The 20950-nt window shown below is 41.1% G+C and overlaps 1 protein-coding gene and 1 long non-coding RNA gene across 2 annotated transcripts in view; one reads left to right on the forward strand and one right to left on the reverse strand.

Moving 5' to 3' along the window:
- Nucleotides 1-20950, reverse strand: part of LOC123592174 — a 54368-nt gene that overhangs the window by 27963 nt on the left and 5455 nt on the right. Inside the window, exon 2 of the long non-coding RNA XR_006709627.1 lies at nucleotides 1658-1724. This is a non-coding gene — a long non-coding RNA (uncharacterized LOC123592174). The remainder of the gene's footprint in view (nucleotides 1-1657; nucleotides 1725-20950) is intronic.
- MTUS2 (microtubule associated scaffold protein 2) overlaps nucleotides 1-20950 on the forward strand; it is a 378633-nt gene that overhangs the window by 17436 nt on the left and 340247 nt on the right.

A 20950-nucleotide genomic window follows, 5' to 3' on the forward strand; every position in this document is an offset into this window, starting at 1 on the left:
CTGCTAGACTACGTACTTGAACTGCCTGTGTTAAATCATACTACTCTGAAGTATCTTGATTTTCGAACACAAGCTTAGGACCAATGTTTGTTGATTTTCTGGCAGACCATGGCCTATGGGCTGGACAGCTGTTTTTGTAAGTAAATGTTACCTGGAATGCAGCCACACCCATTTGCTCAACCTTTTGCTTATGGCTGCTTTCAGAGCTGAGACAAGATATTGCCCATGAGCCTGAAATATTTACTCTCTGGCCCTTTAAGAAAAAAGTTTGTTGCCATCTGCCTTGGTATAATGCCAGTGACATTTACAGTGGTCACTGTAGGTTCAGGCTGAAGAAGTATATGAAAGAGTATAGAAGGTTTTGAAACTCTTTGGACACTGAAAGCCTAGATCTGGGAGGCATGGGGAATTTAAATTTTATTAATGGATTTTACCAAAATTTAACTAATTTCCAAGGACATCCATTGTTTTTTTCTGGTTTTATTTATTTATTTATTTATTTTTTCCCTCCCTGGAGAAGTTAGCTGACATTGCATGAGGCAATGGGGACGATCGTGGAGTACTAGTGTCAGGGATGCTCCAAGAAGGGACAGTGGGTGTTGCAGGGACTGTAAACTTTGGAGAATCTGAAGTTCATGCACGTCTGCAGAGCCACGGGATCAAAGCTGTGTAGATGTCAGTCTTTTTTTTTTTTTTTTTTAACATTTATTCATTTTGAGAGACAGAGTGCAAGCGGAGGAGGGGGAGGGACAGAATGACAGGGAGACACAGAATCTGACGCAGGCTCCAGGCTCTGGGCTGTCAGCCCAGAGCCCGACGCGGGGCTTGAACCCACGAATGGTGAGATCATGACCTGAGCCGAAGTCGGACGCTCAACCGACTGAGCCACCCAGGCCCCCCTGTGCTGTGCAGCTGTCAGTCTTACACAGTTTTTGGCCGAGATGCTTGGCAAAGAATCTACTCTTCTCTCTGTTTCAACAACCCTAGTTTTCTGGAGATGACTTTAAAGTGGCGGACTTGAGAAGTCTGGGCTTAGCTCAATTAAAGCGTTTGATTTGCAATCCACTGATGTGAAATAGATTCTTGCAGTCCATTTTCTTTTCTCGCAAGTTTCCCCTCAAACAACAGGAGGACAGTGTAGTTACTGTTGGAAGCACATGTAGAAACATCTGTGTATCCAAACCACAATAAGTGAGGAGGGGCTGTGAAGTGCAGAAAACCTCTAAAGAGGATGCCTTTAGTGGCAGGTGGGGACAGGTCAGTGGAGCCCACAGAGCAGGGGGCTCACCTTGGGGCACCTGTGCTTGGAGCAGTGGTATGGGGTACGAAGGCAGGAGTCAAGAACGTCCCCGGCTCTGTTTTTTACTGTAAAACAGCAGGGAGGCAGAGCTGAGGAAGGACACACGCATCTTTGCAGTGATCAGTCTGTGAGGTTGGGTGTCATGAGAGTCTACAATACAAGTAACCCTACACCTGCCAACCTTCTCTCTCGGGAGAGAAATAAGTTAAGACACAAGCCTGTGCTCACACACACAACCTCAGGTCCCGAAGCACCTTGCTGTGGACAAAGAGAATTCCTGCCAGTTTTGAACCCAGCTTTCCAGTCTTTCCCTACATGAACCTCATGCAGAGAGCTAGGCAGATAGAAGGAACTCACCTTATGAGTTCACCTCTGCTTCTCACCAGCATACACTTCCTGGGCCCCGGCTGTCGAGCCTGGAACCCTAGGAAACAGAGAAAGTATTTTCTTTTGCTGTTTATCTCCCTCCTTCTTATTACCATTATTCCTCTTATTCCTCTCGTTACCATAATTAGTTTCCCAGTTCCACCTGTTCTGGTTCAAGAGCACTGCAGAGTCTAGGTCTCTCCCTTAAGTAAGCTCTGGGCCCCAGATGGACCAATCTTGGTACAGCCATTTAAAGACTAATCCCTAACCACTTGAACAATCTTGCTTCCCTTTTCTCTCCCAGTCTCTCTTACTCTACAACTTTTCTCGATTTCCTCTCTTTCTCCCCAATTCTCAAATATCCCTCAGGAGTGCTCCCGGTCTCCCTGATGTCCACCCCAGTCATTGGGAACAGAATTATTTTCAACTCCCCCTGCCCCATATGCAGCCTCAACACCGCAAGACCCAGAGTAACTGCCAGGCCCTCCTTTCTGGTTCTACCCATGTCCTGAGTCCCCTCAGGGGAAAGATGGGGAAGCTCTGGACTTTCTTGAGGATCTTTTGTTTCTTTCTGGACTCTCACTCATCCTCTCATGAGGTGATGTCTTCCTGTCTAGCTGCTTGCATGAGAAGTGTGTTCCAAGCAGAAGAAAAGCACAAATGAAGGCACTAGGGTAGGAATGAGCTTAGTTTGGTCAGAGAACAGGAGTAAACTCAGCATGAGCTGGAGTAAGTGGCAGGTGCCTAGGAGGAGAGAAGTAGGGAGGTAGGCGATGACCAGATCACACAGGACCTTGGAGGCCCTGGCAGGGAGTTTGGGTTCGAATCCAAGTGTGATGAGCAGCCCCCAAAAGCTTTAAACATGATCTGACTTATGGCTTACAAAGATCATCTTGGGGTCTCTGTAGAACAGAAGAGGGAAGACTGGAGTGGGAGACCGGTCAAAAGCTGGTACACTTGTACAGATGTGAGAGCTTGGTAGCTGGTGGCATAGAGGGAGAAAGGGATGGAATTGTTGAGATATATGTTGGAGATAGGACCATAGGATTGGACTTTGAGGGTAGGTGATGGGGAAAGAGTGGAGCCAATGAGGACTTCTAGAATTTTGGCAGGAGCAACAGGGTGGATGGTGATGCCATTTATTAAGAGACATTGACTAGCCAGGGGAGTGGGGGAAGGGCTGGGCCAGGGAGGCAGTACAAAGAGTTCTGTTCTGGAAATCCTGGTGGAGCAGTCACAGAGGCGATTAGATATATGAGTCAGAGCCCCAGGAGAAGTCAGGGCTAAAGGTTAAAACTTGGACTTCAGCAGATACTACTAAAGTCAAGGGAGTCAAGTGACAGATGTTAATGGGACTTACTGTAGTGAGCATTTTGCAACCCATACAGATATTGAGACATTACATTGTATACCTGAAACTCTTATAATGTTATGTCAGTTATACCTCAATTAAAAAAAAAGTAAAAGCCAAGGGAATATAGCTGGGGAACAGAAGATGTCCCAGCATGGGCCCTCACATCCCAACATTTAGCCTGGGAAGCAGCAGCCAGGGTACAAAGTGGAAGTCCAGGAGAATGTGGTATCCTGAAAGCCAAGAGAAGACAATACATCAAAGAAGCAAGGAATGGCCAATAATTTTGATTGCCACTGAGGAACCATGTAGTATGAATAGGGACAGAGAAGGGATCAGTGAATTCGACAGCATGGAAGTCATTGATTATCCAGTATAAATGGAATCATGGGGACAAAAGACTGATTAGCCAGATAGACAAAAGGAAGTTGATCCTCAAGTGTGACCAACTCACGCTTACGGAATGTCAGAAGCAAATAGCAGAAATGCTAGATGAAACTTGGAGTTATTTCATAATTTGAGGAGATCAGAGTGATTTTGTTTTGTTCACCAAACAAAATCAGGGTTTCTGAAAAATACTTGTGATAATTTGGAATGACTGCACTAATGTGCAGAATTTCCCAGAAAACTGCCTCTCATATGACCCAAGCCGAAACAACACTGTCAGCTGACCTCAAATGTGTTATGAGTCACACACAAAAAAATCTATTGACTTTGCAGATCATTGATACTTCTGTCTTATTGCTGTTAATATGCAAAACGGTATCTGGAGTCATTTTGTTGAGGTCTATTTCCTCAGCTTTGAGAAACTCAAAACAGCTGGGAAAGGAAGGCCTAGATAAGAAAGTTAAATGAAAATGGCCCAGACAGTTGAGTAAAGCATCTGAATGCCTTACTGCCACAGAACTTCAGAAGATAAATGAAAGTTCAGGAAGCCATTGTCTGAACAGTGAAAGATGCCTGTTGCAAAGCTGCGGGGAGAAAAGTTACTCTGTCATGCCTTAGTGAAAGTAATGGCTTGTTTTAAGGCTGAGCTCGTATACAGAGTTATTTTGACAACCTAAGGATAATGATGACAAAGATGATGATTACAACTGAGGAGTGATTATAATATAAAACAGTATTTACTGTGCAAACAAACTTATGAGGTAGGTTTTTTTTTTTTTTTTCATTATCTTTTTGTGTTTTTCAGATAAGGCTCAGCATTCACAAGGTCAAAAGCTAGTAATGCAGAGTAATGCTACCTGTATCCAAATCGAGATCTGCGCAGTAAACAGTTCCCATCACTGATCAGCAGGTGGACAGAGCCTTGCCAATGAGCTGCACCTGGTGGTCTCAAATCACTCTTTCGCCAGGGCAAATGCCAGGATCCAGTTTGGGGACGTTTGCGTGTCAAAGTCAATATACCTTTACAAACCTGTTATAGACCTTTGTCACCACAGCGACGACCCACCATCTTTCCGGTGTCCCCCAGACTTCTCTTCTGCCCCTTACCAGGCAATCTCCCCTCCTACTGCCCCACCCCAGGCAAACAGCGATCTGCCTTCTGCCATTATAGATTATGTTTTCTAGACTTCCATATAAGCGGAATCACACGGTATGTACTCTTTTTGTATCTGGCGCCTGTCGCTCAGCGTGTTTTTGAGATCCACCCGTGATGGTGCCTTCATCCATAGTGCGTTACTTTTATTGCTGAGTATTGAATGGATGGCTCTACCACAGTTTGAATATCCATTCACCTGTTGCTGGACTTTGTCGGTTTTCAGCTGTAACAAATGAAAATACTAGGGATGTCCATACATAGATCTTTTTGTGGACATCTATAGTTTCATTTCTCTTGAGCAAATACCTAGAAGCGGAATTGCAGGTTTTCATAGTATGTTTAATTTAGATGCAAATGTCAAACTATTTTCCAAACTGGCTTACCTATCCTACATTGCCATGCAGACTCTGTGTGAGTTCCAGTTGTTTCATATCCTCACCAACATTTGCTATTATTAGTCTTCTTAATATTCGTCATTCTGATGGGCATGCAGCTATATAAAATTATAATCAGTTTTAATTTCCATTCCGCCAATACCTAATGATGCTGGCCATCTTTTCATGTGTTTATTTGCATTCATAGATCTTTTTTTGAAGTATTTGTTCACATCTTTTGACCATTTAAAAAATTTGATTGTTACTTGATTGCTTTTTTATTCGATTATTTTTTTATTCAGTTATAAAATGTTTTTATATATTCCAAATACAAGTTTTCTTTGACATGTGCCTTTCAAAAATATTTTCTTCTGCTATTTGCCTTGATGTTCAAAAAAAATATTTATTTAAATTCAAGTTAGTTAACATACAGTGTAGCATTGGTTCCAGGAGTAGAACCCAGTAATTCATTGCTTACATATAATACCCAGTGCCCATCCTGACAAGTGCCCTCCTTAATGCCCATCACCCATTTAGCCCATCCCATCACCCAACACCCCTCCAGCAACACTCAGTTTGTTCTCTGTAGTTAAGAGTCTCTTATGGTTTGCCTACCTCTCTGTTTTTATCTTGTTTTTCCTTCCCTTCCCCCATGTTCATCTGTTGTGTTTCTTAAATTCCACATATGAGTGAAGTCATACGAAATTCATCTTTCTCTGACTGGCATATTTTGCTTAGCACAATGCACTCTAGTTCCATCCATGTTGTTGCAAATGGCAAGATTTCAGTCTTTTTGATCACTGAGTAGTATTCCGTTTTGTGCATATATCACATCTTCTTTATCCATTCATCAGTTGATGGACATTTGAGCTTTTTCCATAATCTGGCGATTGTTGATAGTGATGCTATAAACGTTGGGGGTGCATGTGCCCCTTCAAATCAGCATTTTTCTATCCTTTGGATAAATACCTCGTAGTGCAATCACTAGGTCGTAGGGTAATTCTATTTTTAAGTTTTTGAGGACCCTCCACACTGTCCTCCAGAGTGGCTGCACCAGTTTGCATTCTCACCAACCGTGCAAGAGGCTTCTACTTTCTCCACATCCTTTCCAACACCTGTTGTTTCCTGACTTGTTCATTTTAGCCATTCTCACAGGTGTGAGGTGGTATCTCACTGTGGTTTTGATTTGTATTTCTCTGTTATGAGTGAGGTTGGGCATCTTTTCATGTGTCTATTAGCCATCTGTATATCTTATTCGGATACGTGTATATTCGTGTCTCCTTTCCATTTCTTCACTGGTTTATTTGTTTTTTGGGTATTGAGTTTGATAAGTTCTTTATAGATTTTGGATACTGACCCTTTATTCGATATGTCATTTGCAAATATCTTCTCCCATTCCATCAGTTGCCTTTTAGTTTTGTTGATTGTTTCCTTTGCAGTGCAGAAGCTTTTTATCTGGATGAGATCCTAATAGCTCATTTTTGTTTTTATTTCCCTTGCCTCTGGAGACATGTCTAGGAAGAAGTTGTCTTGACTTTTAATTCTCTTCACAATGTCTTTTAAAACATATGCTTTTAATTTTGATAAATTCCAGTTTATAAGATTTTTTTTAATGATTTTTGATTTTTGCTTCCTAAGAAACTTTGCCTAACCCAAGGTCTCAAATAGAAGTTCCATTGTTTTATTTCTTATTTTGAGGCCTATGATCCATTTTGAATTAACTTTATAGGTGGTGTGAAGTATGGACTAAGGCTCATTTTTTTGGGGGGGGGTGGTGCATATAGTGTCCAATTTTTCCAACACCATTTCTTGAAAGTATTATCCTTTTTCCATTGAAAATCAATTGACCATATAAATTTCAGACTATTTCTGGATCCTACATTCTGTTCCATTGATCATGGATCAATCCATTGATCCAGACTATTTCTGGATCCTACATTCTGTTCCAATGGATCATGGATCAATCCATTGATCATGGATCATGTCTCTCCTCATGCCAATACCACCCTCTCCCAGATACTGTAGATTTGTAGTAGGTCTTGAAATCAGGTTGTGTAAATTTCACAACTTGTCCTTCTTTCTCATAATTGACTCTTCTAGATCATCTAAACTTCCATACGTATTTTAGAGTCAGCTTGCCAACTTCTAAAAAACATACTTGCCGTAGTTTTGATTGAGATTGTGTTGGATGTACAGATTGATTTGGGAAGAATTGAGATTTTTAACATTAAGATTTCCAACCCATAAGCACAATATATCTCTTAATTATTTGGGCCTCCTTTAATTTCTCTCAGCATGACTTTTCAGTTTATTGTTTAAAAGAATCTCTGTGTATTTTTTTTTTTTTTTTAATTTTTTTTTTCAACGTTAATTTATTTTTGGGACAGAGAGAGACAGAGCATGAACGGGGGAGGGGCAGAGAGAGAGAGACACACAGAATCGGAAACAGGCTCCAGGCTCTGAGCCATCAGCCCAGAGCCTGACGCGGGGCTCGAACTCACGGACCGCGAGATCGTGACCTGGCTGAAGTCGGACGCTTAACCGACTGCGCCACCCAGGCGCCCCAAGAATCTCTGTGTATTAACAGCAGCATTATTCACAATAGCCAAGAGGCAACCCAAGTGTCCATGTGTCCATGTATGAATGGATAAACAAGATGTAGTATATACATACAATAGAATATTTTTCAACCTCGAAAAGGAAAAAAAATTTTGACACATGCTACAACACGCATGAACCTTGAAGACATTATATTAAGTGAAGTAAAGCTATCATAAAAAGAAAATCACTATAGGATTCTACTTGGTGCACCTGGGTGGCTCAGTCAGTGAAGCATCCAACTTCTGATTTTGGCTCAGGTCATGATCCCACAGTTTGTGATTTGGGGCCCCACATCGGGCTCTGTGCTGGCAGTGTGGAGCCTGCTTGGGATTCTTCCTCTCTCCGCTGCTTGCTCTCTTTCTCTCAAAATAAATAAATAAACATTAAAAATGGTTAAGATGATAAACTTTATGTCATGTGTATCTTACTACAAGTAAAAATCCTCAGTGTATTTTATATTCTTTTATATTGCTGCCAAGGTGTTTTGTGTTTTGTTTTTTTTTTTTTAAGTTTCAGTTTCCAGCTATGTCCTATGGATTTAGAGTATTCATATTTGTTATTATGCAGTTAAAAAGATTGTTAAATTTCTCTTATGACTTTTTTGACCTATAGGTTATATTTGGTTGTATTGCTTATTCCCCCAAATTAAGAGATTTTTCAGATACCCTTCTGTTGGTTATCTGTTTAGTTCCATTGTGGTCAGGGGACATCCTTTGTTTGATTTGAGTCCTTATATACTCTTGAGGTTAATTTGATGACCAAAACTAGGCTTATATTTGGTATATTGTTCTATACATACTAAGAAGGTCTAGTTAGCAGATAATGTCATTTAAGACTTTTATATTTTTACTATATTTTATCCTAGCAATTACTTAGGAAAGGTGAAATTAATAAATGTAATTGTGCATTTTAAAAATTCTCCTTTCAGTGATACCAATTTTTGCTTCATATTTTAAAGCTTTGTTATTATTTGTATGAACTCATTTGGGATTTTCATGTCTTTTTATTAAACTTCCCCTTTTCATTATGAAATACACGTCTTTATCCCTGATAATATTCCTTGTTCTGAAGTCTATTTTCTCTGATAGCATAGCACTCTAGCTTTCTTTTGATTAGTATTTACCTGGTAAATGTTTTTCCATGATTTTATTTTTAATATATTTATATATTATATTTAAAGTAGGCTTTTAAAAATTCAGTGTGCTAACCTCTGCCTTTTAATTGAAGTCTTCTAAATCATTTACACTTAAGGAAATTATCAATATGTTTGGGTTTAAATATATCATCTTGTTATTGGTTTTTTTATTTGACCCTTTTCTTTATCATTCATTTGTTCTTCTTTTACTGCCTTCATTTAGATTGATTATTCTTTACATTCCATTTTGTCTCCATTTTTGGCTTGTTAGACACAGTTCTGTCTTTTATTTTCTTTTAGTGACTGCCTTAAGCCATCTGTTGACATACCGTTTGATAGGTTAAATCAAGCTTGTTACTTGTTTAGCTGTTACAGTGTTACCTGTTATTAGGCTTTATTTACTGGTAAATAAAGATTTATTGGAACATAGCCATGCTTTTTCATTTTCATATTATTCCTGGCTGCTTGTATACTACAATGACATTTTAGTGGTTGCAACATGGACGTTTGACTCCAAAAGCCTAAAATATTTACTATCTTGCTATTTATAGAAAAAGCTTATCAATCCATACTCTAGGAGTTTGAAATACATCTGTAACTTACCATAGTCTATCTTTAAATATTATGCCATTTCATGTATATAATTAAGAAGCTCACTACAGTATACTTCCATTTCCCCTCCTGTTCTTTGTGTTACTATTTTTATACATTTTATTTCCATATATATTATAATCCCCAACATATGTATTGTTAATAAACTTTGCCTTAAACAGCTATTATCTTATTAAAAGATTTCAAAGTGTGAAAAATATTGCTTATTTTTAGCTAATTTACTGCATCTGTTCTTCATTTCTTTGGTCCCTGTTTCTATCTGGTACCATTTTTTGTTAAAATTTTTTTTTTACATTTATTTATTTTTGAGAAACAAAGTGAGACAAAGCGTGAGCGGGGGAGGGGCAGAGAGAGGAGGAGACGCAGAATCTGAAGCAGACTCCAGGCTCTGAGCCATCAGCACAGAGCCTGATGCGGGGCTCGAACCCACAAACTGTGAGATCATGACCTGAGCTGAAGTCAGACACTCAACTGACTGAGCCACCCAAGTGCCCCTATCTGGTACCATTTTTGATCTACCTTAAGAGCTCCCTTTAACATTTCTTGTTGTGCAGACTTGTAGGGATTAGTTCTTTCATTACTTATAAGTCTACCGAACTCTTCCATGTTCTTTTTTTAAACATTTTCAATGGGTATTGAAATCTAGATTGAAATTTTTTTCTCAACACTTTGAAGATTTTATTACATTGTCTTTTGGTTTACATAGTGGCAGACAAGACGTCTTCTGTATTTCTTTTTTTCTAGTTCTCTTTATCACTGGTTTTCAGCAGTTTGCTTCTCATAGGCAATGGGTTAGTTTCCTTTGTTTATTCTCTTTGGTATATGTCAGGTTTCTTTGATATGTATATTTATGGTTATCAAATGTTGAAAATATAAAATATATATAATGTAAACATATTAAATGTATCTTACATATCTTATACTGTTATAATATATTACATATTATTTATTATATTGTTATATATTTTATATATAGATTTATAGATAATGTATTAGTTGGCTTGATAAGTTGCTACAGCTCTGACAATTTATTGTCATTCTTTTTTCTCTCCATGCTTCCTTTTTGATAGTTTTTGTTGCTATGTCTTCAGGTTTACTGATCTTTTCTTCTGCAGTGTCTAATCTGATTCTGATTTCTTCCAGTCTATTTTTTCATTTCAGGTTTTTTTTTTTTTTTTTTAAGAGAGAGAGAGAGCACAAGTTGGGGAGGTACAGAGGGAGAGGAAGAGAGAGAATCTTAAGTAGGCTCCATGCCTGGCATGGAGCCCAACACAGGGCTCGATCTCACAACCATGAGATCGTGATCTGAGCTAAAATCAAGAGTTGGACACTTAACCAACTGAGCCACCCAGGCTTCCCTCAAATATTTTTTATTTCTTCTCTAAGCATTCTATTCTAGGTATTTTAAATATAATTCCCTTCTTTCCCCATCAGGTTTGTATCTACCTCTTAATTATATGCAGCCTATTTTTAATAACTTGGCATGTCGTTTTCTGATATCTCATCATCTGTGTCATTTTTTTAGTCTGACTTTTATTTGTTTATGGGTAACATTTCCTTCTTATTGTTATTTCTAGTAATTTTATTTGATTCTGGACATTTGGATCTTACCTTGTTCGATGTTGCATTTTGTTCCATTTTCTTAAAGAGTATTGAAATTTTTTCTGGCAGGCAATTTGGTTACTTATTGATTAGTGTGATCCGTTAAGGCCTGCTTTAGGTTCTTCTGAGTAGCTATAAAGTCATCTTTATTCTAGAGCTAATTTCTGGGGTCTCTTTTGAGTACTCATGTGTTCAATAGGGTCTCTCCACTCTGCCTGTAGGGCAGTGGAACAATTTCCAGCTTGTGTAAATTCTGGGAATTGTTTTTCTTATACGTCCCTAGTAATTGTTCTTTGCTCAAAAGCTGTTCTCACTCAGTCTCGCTTTACGCATGCACAAGTTGGCATTTATCCAAACACTCAAGGGGAGGCTCTAATGCAGATTTTGGAACATTTTGTTTGCTTATCTCACTCCTCTTTGCCCCACATATTCTTACTACCTTGGAGTTTCCAAACTTTGATCTCTGTGTCTTCAGGTCACTGTCGTGGACAGACTCTCTTTGAGTTTCTCCTCCTCTAGGCAGCGAGGTCAGCAATGATAAGGCTTACCTCACTTGTTTTCCTTTTCTAAGGGATCATAGTCCTGTGCCATCTCTTGTACAATTCCTGAAAATGTTCGTTTCATACATTTTGTTTTATTTTCTAGTTTTTTTATGGCGATTTCCATATCAATTAAAATTTCACGGGTGGATTTTTTTTATGTATTCACCAGAGTGTTAGCATCAGATGGTATGTGTTGCATCTAATAAAGACTTCCTTTTCTTTTTGTGTTTACTTTTTTTTTAGTTTCAGGGTATTTATGTAGTGGTTCTTTTTGGATTTTTAGGTTGGTATTTTAAGAGTAGTTTAAAAATGTGTCTATATGCGGTTGTATTTTGTGTTTACTTGAAATCATATATTCAACAGGTCAGGATTCCCTGTCACTCTTTGGTTCTTCTCGTATCTTTATTTGACGTGGTCACTCAAGGCTCTGAGCACTATCACGCTGGCAAATGAGAATTGGAGATGGGAAGAGCCCTAATGCTCTACCCTGTAAATTTAGTTTTTGTACTTGTCCAACCTCAAGTGATTTCCTTTATTCTGAATGCTAAGACCCGGTTTGATACAGGAATTGCATTTATTAAATATACATCTATTCAGTTCTCAGGTAGGAAAACTCTTAGATCTTTAACGGACCAGTAAGCTGTTACTTAGACTTCGGGAAGATTTCCTGATGTTTCCACTCCTGCATTGGCTCTGTGGGTACCATCAGGTGCACCATGGCTTTAAAGTGGCCTGACAATTGGACACACAATAAATACATACTACTCCATAGTACAGATTCTTTCAGGTTTTCAACATCATAAGTTAACGGTATTTCCCAAGACTCTTGAGTCTTACAGATCTTGATGTGACTCTGTCTGCTGAAGGATGAATGAACCTAAGCACTTCCTCATCATTTCTGTGTTTTCGGATAGGGTACTTTCTCACTTCACGGTCACGCATGAGACTATCAAGTTTTACTGTCATCGGGCCTGGGAATGAAACTCAGGGTACTGTTTAAGTGCTCAAAGAACAGCAGGACGGTCACCTCCCTTCAGGTGGGCATACATCTGTCTTAGGAAAACCTAAGATCATATATAAAAACAATTTGTTATTAGATCCCTCACTTCTAAGGCATAAAAAAGGCAGTACTTTTCTACACTGCCTTTTTGGTAGATCTTCATATATTTTATGTTCTTTCCTCAGAAAAAACATCTCTCGTGGCCAAAAACATTATGTAAAAAATGATAACCTGTACCGTATACAGCAGGTCAGGATATAATTTGTGCTCATGGAAATAGATATACCCAGTGTTACTGGGGGCCTGACATTTTTGTGTCAGCCAAGGCGACCTGAAAGAACTATAATATTTTTTGATAGGAATAGTTAAAGTGTCAGAGTAGAAGTGTTTAAAAGACTAGATGAGACTACTTTAGTCTATAAATAACCAGAAGAGGTCAATCAGATAAGAGGAGTTGGGACAAGTTTTCTCAGCTTATATACAGTTTTGTTATGAATTCTCCTCCTTAAAATAAATTTTATTTTGGAGTTCAACCTACTGTATAAGCTTTCCTCTTTAATTTTTTTAAAGGCAGGATGAATTCTACCAAATTCTAAAATGCAGATAATGAAGCAAATGTAACATAACTTAATGATTGAGTGAACTTGGTCAGAACAGTTTAAAACACAAGCACAGTTAATATTGTTGAAAAGTCTGAATGGTCATGGAATGCCAGGTATTTAGCCAAATTCAGTCATATTCTCAGTATTTTTAAGGTAAGAGTTCTAAGGCGATGGCATTATTTTCCTGTATGGTTTTTGCCTTTTTGTTGCCAAAGCATATTCTGAATCTTCTTGTGTTAGAAGGCAAGTTTTCATTTTTAATGAATTTAGTGTCTATGAAGGATTATTAGCGTGACGTCCTTAGGACACCCCGGAGAGCACCAGAGCCCTCCATGTCTCTTCTCATTCTAGCAGATGTCAGTAATGGAAAGAACTCAGCAAACGTGTTCCAGCACGGATAGAAGTAGAACATGGTTAGTCAATATTTTAAACTTTGTAAGCCATACCGTCTCTGTTAGAACCACTGAATTCTGCCCATGTAGCGCAAAAGCAGCCACAGACAATATGTCATTTACATACATACATGCTCATTCATTTATGAGCATGGCTGTGTTTCAATAAAACTCTTTGCAAAAACAAATGACTAGCCTTTGGTGGTGGTGATGGTGGTGATGGTAGTTTGCTGACCAATGGACAGCTGTTTTAGAGCATTGCCAGTCTTTGAGATGACCAGATTCATTCCTATATTCACTATATTATTCATTCAACTATTCACCTATTCAGAAATTTTCTGAGGACCTCTTATGGATTGGGCTGCTGGTCTGTGTGTATTCAGGATGTGCAGATTAGATGTATAGCCCAGGACTTCGTGAGGATACAGAGGGATGAATTTGTAATTCTAGTAGGAGGTGAGGAATGCTTGATGGGGACGTGTATAGAATGCAGATAAGGATGGGTACCCAACTCTGTTCATGCAGATAGGGGCTCTGAAAAGATTTTCTAAATGAGGTGAGTTGAGCTGAATTTTGAAGGATAAATCAGAGTTTGCCAGGCTGAGAAGGAGTAAAGGTAGAATGAATACCCATTCTAGGTCATCAGTTGGGGTGACTCAGATCCTTTATAGGGACCAGTTGCTTAGTATGGAGCACCAGGGGATGGCTTGTAGAATCAGGAGTGGTGATGGGCGGTTAGGTGACACATGCAGTATTTCAGGTTCTTAGGGGGGCATTTAGGTTGAAAATTACAAAAGGCATAAATTGGGGCAGGAGAGAAGTCTGAGCCAAAGATAAATGTGGGAGTTGAAGCCATGAGAATGGATTAGCAGATTCAGGGAAAGAGAGAGGGAGGGCAGAGTGAGGAAAAAGTCAAAAAGAGAACTTTCTACCCAATTTAAAGAGTAACTGACGAAAGAAGCCTACAAGAGACAGAACACTGTGGGAAGTGTGGAGGGGAGCACCCGGAAAATGTAGTGTTTGAGTCTAAGGAAGAGGGAGTTTCCAAAAGAGAAAGTGATCAAAACTGTCTCATGGAAGACAGGATAAGTAAAAATGCAAAGGGGTTGTTGGGATTGGAAATTAGGAAGCAGTTGGTGACCTAGTTTTGAATGAGCAATTTTAGTAAAATCTGGGGGTGGAAGTCACCTATTTGTAGGCTGAGAAGTGAATGAAAACTGAGGAAATGGAAGCATTGAGAATAGACTGTGCTGTTTCTAAAAATGTGCAGGTGGAGAAAAGAGCCATAGGTGCTAGCTGAGGGGGGAGCAGAGTTGGGTTTTGTTTGGTTTTTTAGAGTGTGGTGGAAGAGATTGTAACTAGTTTGAAATGTGAGGGAGTGGCCTGCAGAGGGAAGTTGGAGAGAGCTGGTGGTAACTGTGAGAACAGGATCCCCCAAAAGTGGTTAAGAATGATATCAAGGTCTCCTGCATATGGGTAAATCTTGGAATAGAAGTAGGACATTGATTTGTCCAAGACAAAGGAGGAGAGGACTAGGTGAATGAAGAACAGAGAGGGAGAAGTATTGATTCCTCTGTTAAGAATGAGAACAGTTTATTGACATCACCTAAGTGCACTTTTTTTTTTTTTTTGGAAGGAGAAGGAGAGTGTGCACTCAAGTGAGTGGGGGAGGGGCAGAGGGAGAGGGAGGGAGAGAGTCTTAAGCAGGTTCCGCCCCCAGCGTGGAGCCCAACATGGGGTTGGATCTCGTGACTATGGGATCATGACCTGAGCCAAAATTGAGAATCAGATGCTTAACCGACTGAGCCAGGCAGGTGCCCCACCATTTCTTTTTTTTTTTTTTAATCACTGTTTTACTTAATTTCATGAGAACCATATCATCTACCAAGGAAGGTTTACATCAGATGGGAAAACATCCCCACAGGACAAACCGGTAAGTTACTGAGATGGTACAAGGGAATGTGGTCTAAATATAGTTCTTTGGTGTCTTAATGACACCAGCTGACCCTGGGACTTCTCTCGGAGACTGCAGAAGAGCCATGTGTCTTGAACCATTCGGTTTGTTCTGGTATTTGTCTTCGTATATCTCTCAGCATTATCCATTTGTACTTACTACTGAAACAGACACTGACAATGGCTGTATTTTCATTGTGCATTCATTCAGCAAACAAAGCTGTCCTATCTTTGGCTTACTTTCATTGCAACTGAGCGTGCCTGATAATTCCCTGGAGACATTTATTCAAACTTCAGGTTTCCTCCACCCAGACCCAAAAAGTCAACCTCAGTGACTCTGGGTTGGAGCATAAGCATAACAATTATTTTTTTTTCTATGTATTTGGACAAACGCTGCATGTATATTTAGTAAACATTTATTGAGCACTTACTCTGTGTCAAGTTGTTTTTGGCACTGAGGATACATCCCTGCACAAGACAGAAGAGATCTCACAGGCAGTTATGATACAGTGTGAATGAATGTCGTGATGGCAGTGTTCTGAGCTCACAATACAGGAAGGGAATCTAAGCCTAAATTGGGGCGTGGGAAAGAGTCTCAGATGTAGTATGGTAGGAAGGGTGTGGGGTGAGGGATGTGGCAGTTGTGGGTGTAGAAGAAAGGATGTTTGAGGCAGAGAGAATGGTACATGTGCACATGGGTGTGACTGAAGGTGGAGTGTCGGGCAAGGATGAGAAAAAAGACGGTGCAAACCTGGCGAGCTGTGTTAAGGAATTCTTCCTTTTATCCTAAGAGCAAAGATGGTGCCATAAAGGCTATTAACCAATGGCTTGATAGGATTCTGTTTCATTTAAAAAAATATCCGTTGGACTGAAGCTTGGAGACTGGATTTAGGGACAGGAAGGGGTGCACTGGGGCAAGAGGGAGACTGTTTGAGGAGACTGTTGCACCAGAAACGGTAGCCCATCCCAGGTGGTGGCAGGTGGAGGATGGAAAGAAGTAGATGGGTTTTAGGAGGTGGCTTTTGACTGACTCCCTGACTTGTGAGCCAAGTTCGCGCCCGAATAGACTGGGAGGGGAAATAATTAAAGAATAAAAAGCAAGGGAGAGTAATGCCAGGCCTGGCTCACCTCTAGAGGCAAAAACACTCCACTACGGATTCTAAAGGGACTCAGCTGAAGTGTGTGGCCCTTGTGATTACCCGGTTCATCTGTTTGCTTTTGAAACTGATGGCGAAGACGAGGATGCAGAATCTAGATTTGACTGTTCCGCGATCTTCGACCTTTGCTCATGTGGAGTCTCGAGACATGTGTCTGATTTATCATTGTGTATGAGCTCCTAGCACAGAGCTTGTCTTCCTAGATTTTATATAGTATGGCAAGGGGCTATGCCCTTATCTTAACCCAAAACAATATGAAAACATGACTTGAAAGCACAGGTTCAGAAATTGGAGAGTATTGAGTGGTATGGGTAGGTAGAATCTCAAACTGGGGTAAGAGAAGGAATCATACAATAGGTATTTTCTGGACACCCACCGTGTCCTAGTCTTTCTAAAAAAAAAAAAAATGTTTTAATGTTGTTTCTGAGAGACAGAGGGAGAGAGAGCATGAGTGGGGGAGGGGCAGAGAGACAGAGGGAGACACAGAATCGGAAGCAGGCTCCAGGCTCCGAGCCGTCAGCACAGAGCCCGACGCGGGGCTCGAACTCACGGACCGCGAGATCATGACCTGAGCCGAAGTCGGACGCTTAACCGACTGAGCCACCCAGGTGCCCTGAAGTCTTTCTATTTCAGCATGTCTTTGTCTGTTTCTCCGGGTCTCCTCCCTCTGGGACTTTGAATCCTGCAGCTCTGTTTGCCTTCTCAACTAGATGTTGTTCTTCTGGAACGCCCCTTCATTTTTTTCCCCCTGGTATGGATCTAGTGGCCCCACCCCTCTGGTTTCTTTCCTTGTTTTGCTGGAATATGCCCTCAGTAATTTCTTAAGAGAGTTAAAGAAAGGCAAAGCAGCAGTGTTCTTGCATTTTGAAACCATCTTTAGTTTGCATTCACTACATTAAAATTTATTTTCTCGGTTGAAAATGATTTTCTTTCAAAATATAAAGACTTCCAGTGTTCCTCAAAAGAAACCCGATGCCAGTCTGAGAAATACGTTCTTGTAGCAGACCTGATGTTTTCTCCCCTCTCTGAAAGCTTTAGAATCTTCTCTTGTCCTTGGTGTTTAAGAAATTTCCGGGTGTGTGTGTGGAGAGAAGGAGGGAGGGAGGAAGACAGAGACAGATGGAGAGACAGGCACAGAGAAAGGGAGACAAAGAGGAATTGATTGATATGTCTTGCAAAGCACTTAAACTGCCAGTTTGAAGACCTGTGTCTCCCTTCAACTTTGGGCAGTCCTCTTGTTTTTGTTCATTTCTGCTGCCCCGTTTTCTCTTTCTTCCTGGAATTTCTATTATTTGGTTTGGGGACCTCCCAAAGTGATAACTTGAGTCGACTTTTTCTTACCTGTTTTCTCGTGCCTCATGCTTTCGTTCTTCATTTTAGACAACCCTACTGGATGTATTTTCTAACCCTGCTATTGAACTGTTCTGGCATTTTTAATTTCCGAGAATGCTTTCATGTTTCATGATTGCTGCCTTCACAGCATATTGTTCTTTGTTTTATTGTTGTAATATCTTCCCAAATTTCTCTGAGGATGCTAATTAGATCTTTCTTAAAAGATATATTTTGTTGCTTGAGTTCTCCCTGTATCCTTAGGGCCAGTTTTTTTTTTCCTTGGTTTGTTCATTTTTCTTGTTTTACGCTGGAAGCTTTCCTCAAATTCATTGTGATCATTCACTCGCCGAGTCAGATGAACTTGAAGTTCATTTGCTCAAACTCCTTGGAAGTCTTTTTGCCCTTCCTCTGGGGCTTGGCAGGGGTGGGGAGGTGGGGGGTAGATATCTGGGTCCTGGACACTGCGTGCCCCCGTGAGGCAGCTCGTTCTCTGTCCGCTGTACTCCCGTGGTGCCAGGATCTGCATCTTTGTGCCCCTGGCAGCCCGGGCCAAGAGGCCAGCAGGCTGCTTCCTCCACTGCGGCACTGCCTTTCCGTCTGCTGCAGGCTGCAACCCTCCTCGTCTGCCCGTCAGCCAGGGACTTCCATCTTTCTGTGCCTGTGTTCCAGAATTGTTGACCTATCTGGCTCAGTAAGTACCTGTCTCTGTTCTCTCCGTCATTCTAGGCTGCAGTATGCAAAGTGCTTAGGAGAAGGAATTCAGTAAACGTCGGCTACTCTGATTCACTGTACCTCTTAACATTGAATTACTCCTGTTTTAAGGCATCTCTGATTAACAGGGGGAAACATACCCCCTTTCTGCCTGCCATCTCGAGCTGGCGGTCTCCTTAAACCTAGTCAGTGCTGGGGACCTGCGCTTCTCAGGGTGCTGTCCAGCACTGCAAAAACAATCCGCTTCATCAGCCTTGTAAAAGCATTATGACAACTGTATTTTTTTTTTCAACGTTTATTTATTTTTGGGACAGAGAGAGACAGAGCATGAACGGGGGAGGGGCAGAGAGAGAGAGGGAGACACAGAATTGGAAACAGGCTCCAGGCTCTGAGCCATCAGCCCAGAGCCCGACGCGGGGCTCGAACTCACGGACCGCGAGATCGTGACCTGGCTAAAGTCGGACGCTTAACCGACTGCGCCACCCAGGCGCCCCTTTTTAATTTTTTTTTTCAACGCTTATTTATTTTTGGGGCAGAGAGAGACAGAACAACAGTATTTTTAAAGGCACTCCGTGGAAGACGTGTTACGTCATCACAGTATAATTTTCTGAGTTTTTTCCTTAGCACATGGAGGAGGTGCTTTCATTTTTCCTCTTCTGAAACGCTAAAGCCTTTCGTCAGGACACAGATGATTCAACTGCACTCGCTCATAAAAACGTTGTGCCTTTTAATTAGCTTTGAGCCTCTGCCGACTTCCCTGAGAATCACTAATGGGAACAGGATCCAAGGACATTACCAATTGTCCGCGTTTATAACCCAGCATTTGGGTAACTTCAGATTTGGAATCACTTAAAAACAATGAATTCTTCTAACTCTGTGAAGTGTGCAAGTACAAGGTCACCTGTGTTTGACCTATCTTTTTAAGCAGCTTCTATTTATAAGCGGATCTGTCCAGCAACAAAAGTATGACATTGGAAGTATTCATATTACTTGTCCCTTCTGCTTCTTTGCTTCCTGTTTCTAGCACTCTTTTATGCCTGTTCCTGACCCTACCACCCCTTTCTAAGCCCCTTCTCTTATGTGGAGGCTCTGATTCATTTATCCGCTCGCCAAACGTGTGTAGGTTAACTCTCCCTGGTGGTTTTTTCATTCCAGTACGGTAGAAAGTATATCGCTGGATAATTGTGTAAAGGCAGTCACTTTAGTCACAGAACAAGATCCAGACAGAAATGCAAATGCAGATACTCAGATCCTGGGGATCCTAACAATCCAAAAATGCTCAATCTCAGTTTTTAGATTATCATAAGAAACTAAATCTTGAGATTTGGACCTCAGTTAAAGACACACTGCATAACTAGGAGAGACCGTTTGGTTTTGCAGATGATATATTGCTCATTTAGCACAGCGTTCTGTTTTTGCCTTCGACCAATCTCTTCATAATTCCCAAAACATGAACAAAACCAGACCAAGCAACTTGGACTAGTTTCGCTTTCTGCTCTGTGTAAGAAACAATGCCAGTAAATCACCACTATCAGTTCAATTTTTCATCTCACTGTTCCTAGATTATGGACACGTCTGTAATGAGGTTAGCAAAAGCTTGTGTGTGTGTGTGTGTGTGTGTGTGTGTGTGTGTGTGTGTGCGCGCGCGCGCTTTTACCCTTTACCTCTGGCCGGACAGAGTTTCTGTGTAATGTCTGGGATCTGAGCCTCTCCCCTGCCCCCGCCGCGTCCACACCCTTGCCTCTTCAGGCATCATGTACCTACCTGCTGTTCCTTACGTGCCTTTCTGGGCTTTGCTTTGCTGAGCACAGAGAGTCACCCCACAGGCTGCCCAACCACTCTGCAAGAAAGCCTTCCAGGGGACCCTTCTGGCCAAAGCTTGCTAATACTCTTTTTGAAGTGAGAAGGACTTTCCCAAAGTCCCCACACGTTGTTGTATTTTCAGGTGCACATGATCTCAGTGGGGCCTGGCTTCACTACAGTGGCTCCCTTTGAGATTTTGCAGGTATGCGTGCCTCTTTTTGTTCCCGTAGCAGAGGATTACTTTCTCCTTGTCCTCCCCACTGTCCACCCCCCCCCCCCCCCCACTAATCAATCAGTAAGACCTGATTGGGTTTTTTTTTTTAATTTTTTTTTTCAATGTTTATTTATTTTTGGGACAGAGAGAGACAGAGCATGAACGGGGGAGGGGCAGAGAGAGAGGGAGACACAGAATCGGAAACAGGCTCCAGGCTCTGAGCCACCAGCCCAGAGCCTGACGCGGGGCTCGAACTCCCGGACCGCGAGATCGTGACCTGGCTGAAGTCGGACGCTTAACCGACTGCGCCACCCAGGCGCCCCAGACCTGATTGGGTTTTAACTTGAATCCATCCACTCC

Source organism: Leopardus geoffroyi, chromosome A1, assembly GCF_018350155.1.
Source record: "Leopardus geoffroyi isolate Oge1 chromosome A1, O.geoffroyi_Oge1_pat1.0, whole genome shotgun sequence".
NCBI classification, from domain to species: domain Eukaryota; kingdom Metazoa; phylum Chordata; class Mammalia; order Carnivora; family Felidae; genus Leopardus; species Leopardus geoffroyi.